The sequence below is a fragment of the Rhinopithecus bieti genome, unplaced genomic scaffold (genome assembly GCF_001698545.2).
Source record: "Rhinopithecus bieti isolate Rb0 unplaced genomic scaffold, ASM169854v2 scaffold_3050, whole genome shotgun sequence".
Lineage (NCBI taxonomy): Eukaryota > Metazoa > Chordata > Mammalia > Primates > Cercopithecidae > Rhinopithecus > Rhinopithecus bieti.
This window is the reverse complement of record NW_016803890.1, coordinates 63974-69973: the sequence shown is the minus strand read 5'-3', so window position 1 is coordinate 69973 and position 6000 is coordinate 63974. Positions and strand designations below refer to the sequence as shown.

The 6000-nt window shown below is 42.2% G+C and overlaps 1 protein-coding gene across 4 annotated transcripts in view; it reads right to left on the bottom strand.

Moving 5' to 3' along the window:
- Positions 1-6000, bottom strand: part of SPECC1 (sperm antigen with calponin homology and coiled-coil domains 1) — a 162108-nt gene that overhangs the window by 107473 nt on the left and 48635 nt on the right. The gene's annotated exons all lie outside the window — the stretch shown is intronic.

Below are 6000 nucleotides of genomic sequence, written 5' to 3'. Positions count from 1 at the left end.
TTTTTGGAGACAGAGTCTCACTCTTACCCAGGCTGGAGTGCAGTGGCGTAATCTTGGCTCACTGCAAGCTCCGCCTCCCGGGTTCATGCCATTCTCCTGCCTCAGCCTCCCAAGTAGCTGGGACTACAGGTGCCCACCACCACGCCTGGCTAATTTTTTGTATTTTTAGTAGAGACGGGGTTTCACCGTGTTAGCCAGGATGGTCTCGATCTTCTGACCTCGTGATCCGCCCGCCTCGGCAGGGCTGGGATTACAGGCGTGAGCCACCACGCCCAGCCCAGCAAGCACTCTTATAATAAAACAAAACCCAAATGACTGTAAATCACATGGCACAGTGGACAGTGGCTGTTGCTCTTCATCCATTTCCTCCTCCTCTAGCTAATTATCCAGTTCTGACTGGGGTTTCTGTGCTTCCTCCCCACAGCCCTATACTTTGGGTGAGGCTGACTCCAAGCCTGAGCTACTTAGGATGACCCCATCCCCAGCCAGTTGCTGGTTCACGCATGGGCACACAACTCAATTAAGATCAATGTGACAAAGGGAAGGTTTTCTGGGCAAGCTATTAAACACCATAGGACAAGAGTGAGAAAATGTGTAGGTGTGGGAATGGCTGGTAACCACCCTGCCCTCTCAAGAGGAAGGTGGGAATGCAGATGGCAGAGAAGGAAGAAGGAAACTAAATTCTCAATAGCATTGTTGAGTTGCTAAATCCAATCAACCCTGAAGTTTGGCCTATAGCTGGCCTTTCAGTTAGGCAAGCCAGTAAATACCCTTCCTATAAGTCACCTTGAGTTGGGTTTTCTGTAACTTGCAATTTAGTGCATCTGCACTGATAATGTTGGCAACTAAACAATGGCCTTTTGACAAAATACAAGTTCTTTGTGAATTTCTCAATAAACACTTTAAAAAACATCATTAACATATTTTGACAGCATAAATTTGATTAAAAAATCAGAAGATACAGATAATACTGAGAGATGGATCTGACACAATGACATATTACTTTTGACATAAGTGGAAATGATGCACTCATTTGTGTACATGAAGAAACAAGAATAAATGAAATAAGAACATACCTACGGTACTTGACATGATATACACATAACACAGAATACTTGTAACGGGAAATGTAAGGTGTAAATAATTATCTTTTTTTTCATCTGTACTATATCACAGACAATGTAAAAACAACCCTGGGGTGAAACCCAGACATCAGTCTCCATTGTGCTCTAGAATTGAAATCCACCTCAGATGTTACAGTGCAAATTAAAATCCTGAACATTTTTTTTTCTTTTACAAACTCAAAGACTATCTGATGAGTCAAGGCTGGCTGCTGTCACTTACACAACTCCACATGCTTTGAGTGAGAGGTCTAACAAAGGGTCCTAGAAGTGGTCATCAACCTGTAGGCCTCTGCAGCGTAGGAAGGGCATAGGAGGGAATGTTCCCATAGACTGGCAGCAGCCCCAGCACAGGTTCCGCACCTAACAAGATTGGCAGCTGTAAACCTACCACCAAGACTGTTTCTGAGCCCTGAGCAAACACACATCTAAACATCCTGGATCCTGACGACATAAAGGCTGATGGCATTCATTACTAAACATCTAACAACTGAGTTCTTTTGAAACTTTGACCTAATAAAGGCTGAACTGTCAAATTAATACATAGAAAACTATGGTTTTTAAATTAACTTCTTCAAATTAAGTTTCTGGAAAGCCAAGAGTATATCATAGACTTTTAATACAGTTGACCCCTGAACAACTTAGGGGTTAGGGGGACCAACCTCTCATGCAGTCAAAACTCTGTGTATAACTTTTGGCTCCCCAGAAACTTAACTACTAATAGCCTATTGCTGACCGGAAGCCTGATTGTTAACATAAACAGTTAACACGTATTTTGTATGTTATATGTATTATATACTGTATTCTTCAGATAAAGTGAGACAGAAAAAAAATAAAATGTTATTCAGAAAACCATAAGGAAGAGAAAATACATTTGCAGTACCATACTGTATTTATCAATACCATGAGTTTACATCATCTGTTTGCAAAATGAATCATCTGTCTGAAGCGGCAGGCAACCATTCCTCAATCTAGCAAGCATTCAACTCTGTCAGGGCTTTTTTTTTTTTTTGAGATGGAGTCTCGCTCTGTCACCCAGGCTGGAGTGCTGTATAGCCGGATCTCAGCTCACTGCAAGCTCCGCCTCCCGGGTTCACGCCATTCTCCTGCCTCAGCCTCCCAGGTAGCTGGGACTACAGGCGCCCGCCACCACGCCCAGCTAGTTTTTTGTAGTTTTAGTAGAGACGGGGTTTCACCGTGTTAGCCAGGATGGTCTCGATCTCCTGACCTCATGATCCGCCCGTCTCGGCCTCCGAAAGTGCTGGGATTACAGGCTTGAGCCACCGCGCCCGGCCTGTCAGGGCTTTTATTGGCTTCTAGGGAGCACTGCCAGTATCACTAGCAACACTTCATATGGGTCCCACAGTGTTACTCAAGGTTTGTGGTACTGCACTAAACACAATAAAACACACTCAAGAACCTCAAGAGGTCACTTTTCACCGTGATCTGAAGTGTAATGGAGAGAGGAACTGCTCCCACAGAGATGACTAGCATCACAGTGCCTTCCAAGCGGCTACCCCCAATGCTTGAGCGCACTGCAGCAATATCAGGAAGTGGCCACAGAATTATTACAGGAGTACTGTATGTACTACAGTTAATTGTATGCAGTTATAATACTGCATCTTTACATTTGTTTACATTTCTCTCAACTATGACTAGCACCAGTCTGCGTGTACATAAGTTTAGACAAATTTTAACTTTTTATAATAGATTTGTGTATATTCTATGGTAGTAAATGATAAAACTGATTAGTATCTACATGTATTTTATGTATTCATGACATATGTAACTTTTTCTCAATGTTTTCCGTATTTCTAGACTACTCGGTTCATCCGAGTTTTTTCCAAACTGTTGCAACTCTCCAAATAATTTTCCAATGTATTGATTTTTTTAAGTCTCCGTAGAAATGGACCTACACAGTTCAAGCCAGTGTCATTCATGGGTCAGCCTGACTTTCAGGTGTCAGACACCTCACCTGCATCATACTACACACTCAGTGAGCAAAAGATTTATTTCATTATTCTTGTGAAATGAGTATTAAAACCACTAAGCACTACAATGTTTTAGTAATGCCAGTTCTCTAGAATGAAGTCACTGCAGCAATGACCGTATTAAAAACTAGAAGATAACTAAAGTTTCACTGTAACTTGAGTCAGAACAGGCAAACCTGAGAGTCCAGGACCGATCATCAAACAGGCATTTGTTATTCTTAATGACATCACTAAATTAAGGCTACCTTTTTCTTTCTCTCTTTCATTCTTATTTTATTTTTTTGAGACAGAGTTTTGCTCTTGTTGCTCAGGCTGGAATGCAATGGTGCGATCTCGGCTCACTGCAACCTCTGCCTCCCGGGTTTAAGTGATTCTTCTGCCTCAGCCTCCTGAAGAGCTGGAACTACAGGCACGAGCCAACATGCCCGGCTAATTTGCTTTTTTTTTTTTTTTAAGTAGAGATGGGGTTTCACCGTGTTGGCCAGGCTGGTCTCGAACTCCTGACCTCAGGTGATCTGCCCGCCTCGGCCTCCCAAGCGCTAGGATGACAGGCGTGAGCCACTGTGCCCAGTCACTTTCTTTTTTTTTAAACCTGCAATCATTTGTTGGTTTTGAAGACGGAAGAACTAATATAGAACAGATCAACTCCGTTATTTCCAGCTACAGTTTAACGCCTTCCTTTTGCTGCCAAATTGTAGTCTGTTCTCCCCATAAGTGTTACTTCTGCCTTATCTATACTACTAGGAATTTTTAAAAACCGTGAAACTAAAGTATATTTATGAATGGATGTGTATTATGAAATGTACAATCCAGCTGTATTTTTGTTACATCTATTCTTTTCCCTTTTCTTTTTTTTTTTTTTTTTTTCACTATGTCTGTCTCTCTTTTCCAAAAGATTCTTCCCATCTCTGTACACCTCATTTCAGAAACTGTTACGGAGCACAGCTTAGGTTCAGAGTTGCTTCAAATTCATCATCAGACCAATGATGATGGTCTTGGCTGCACACCCCCCATGTGAGCCCAGGCCTCCAGCCCAAACACACCTCCTCGTGGGTAATGCCAGAGAAGAGTAAAGAGCAACAGCCCTACAGCTTACAACACCTCCTCCAAGCAGTGGGAGTCAGACCTCACTGTTAACCAAAGCACTCTGAAGCCCTGAGACTGGCCATGCTTCCTTACACAGCACCACATCAGGGGCAGTGGAGAGAAGGGCCAGTGGAACAGGGATTAGCTCAGCCAGCACCACTGGATCTTTCGTTTTCCTCCCACCCCGCCATCACTTATGTGAAACATCCCCATGAGGCTGGTTGACTCCAAGAAGTTAGCATAAAAGTAAGCTCCATCTCGTAAAGAAGAAACATGTTTGAAATGTGACATTTTCTAAATGCCAATGAAAAATTATACAGCGGTCAATCACAAGTACATCAAACTAAGCATTCATATAAAATAAGCATTCACAAACTATAATGGAACACATACTATTGAGAACAGTTGAGGATTAAGCTGGTTGGTCTGTGAGTAATGTTCCTGTTTCTCTTGTATGATTACATTTGTGCAATAAATTAGAAAACAGGAGTTAGCCAAACTGTACATGAAAAAAATGCACTAATCATCAGGGAAATGCAAATTAAAACCACAATGAGATATCACTTCACACCTGTTAGAATGGGTACTATATTTGGGAGGCCAAGGCAGGTGGATCATGAGGTCAGGAGATCAAGACCATCCTGGCCAACATGGTGAAAGCCCGTCTCTACTAAAAATGCAAAAATTAGCCGGGTAGTTGTGGTGTGCACCTATATAGTCCCAGCTACTCAGGAGGCTGAGGCAGGAGAATCACTTAAAGCTGGGAGGCGGTGGCTGCAGTGAGCCAAGATCACACCACTGCACTCCAGCCTGGGCAACAGAGCAAGACTCCGTTTCAAAAAAAAAAAAAAAAAAAAGCTACCATATGATCCTGAAATCCCATTACCACATATATAGCTAAGGAAATGAAATCAGCATGTATCACCATGTCACAAAGACATCTGAATTCCCATGTTTACCACACCATTACTCACAATAGCCAAGATACAGAATCAACCAAAGTGTTCACAAGTGGATGAATGAATAAAGAAAATGTAATATATACACAATGGAATACTATTCGGCCTTTAAAAAGAGGGAAATTCTGTCATCTGTGGTAACACGTATGAACCTGGAGGATACCATGTTAAGACTGCATGCTCTCACTCGTATGTGGAGCCAAGAAAGTTGAACTCAAAGAAGCTGAGTAGAGTTGCCAAGGGCTTCTGGAAGGGCAGGGAAGGTGCTGGTCAGAGGACAAAAATTCAGTTAGACTGGAGGAATAAGCTCAAGAGATCTACTGTACATCATGGTGACTACACTCAGTAACAATGTATTATATTCTTGAAAATCTGAGTGAACAGACTTTAAGTGTTCTCACAAAAAATAGTATGTGAAGTCAGCAAATGTTAAATAGTTCAATTTAGCCATTCGACAATGTACACATATATTTCAAAAATATCATGTACATGATAAATATATAAAGTTTGTCTCAATACAAAATAAATCTGGCTGGGCATGGTGGCTCAAGCCTGTAATCCTAGCACTTTGGGAGGCCAAGGCAGGTGGATTGCCTAAGCCCAGGGTTCAATACCAGCCTAGGAAACACGGCAAAACCCCATCTCTACAAAAATTTTTAAAATTAGCTGAGTGTGGGGGCCTATGCCTGTATTCTCAGCTACACAGGAGGCTGAGGTGGGAGGATCACCTGAGCCCAGGAGGTGGACGCTGCAGTGAGCCAAGATTGTGCCACTGCACTCCAGCCTGGATGACAAAGTGAGACCCTGTCTTGATCAATCGATTTATTTATTTAAAGAAAATTT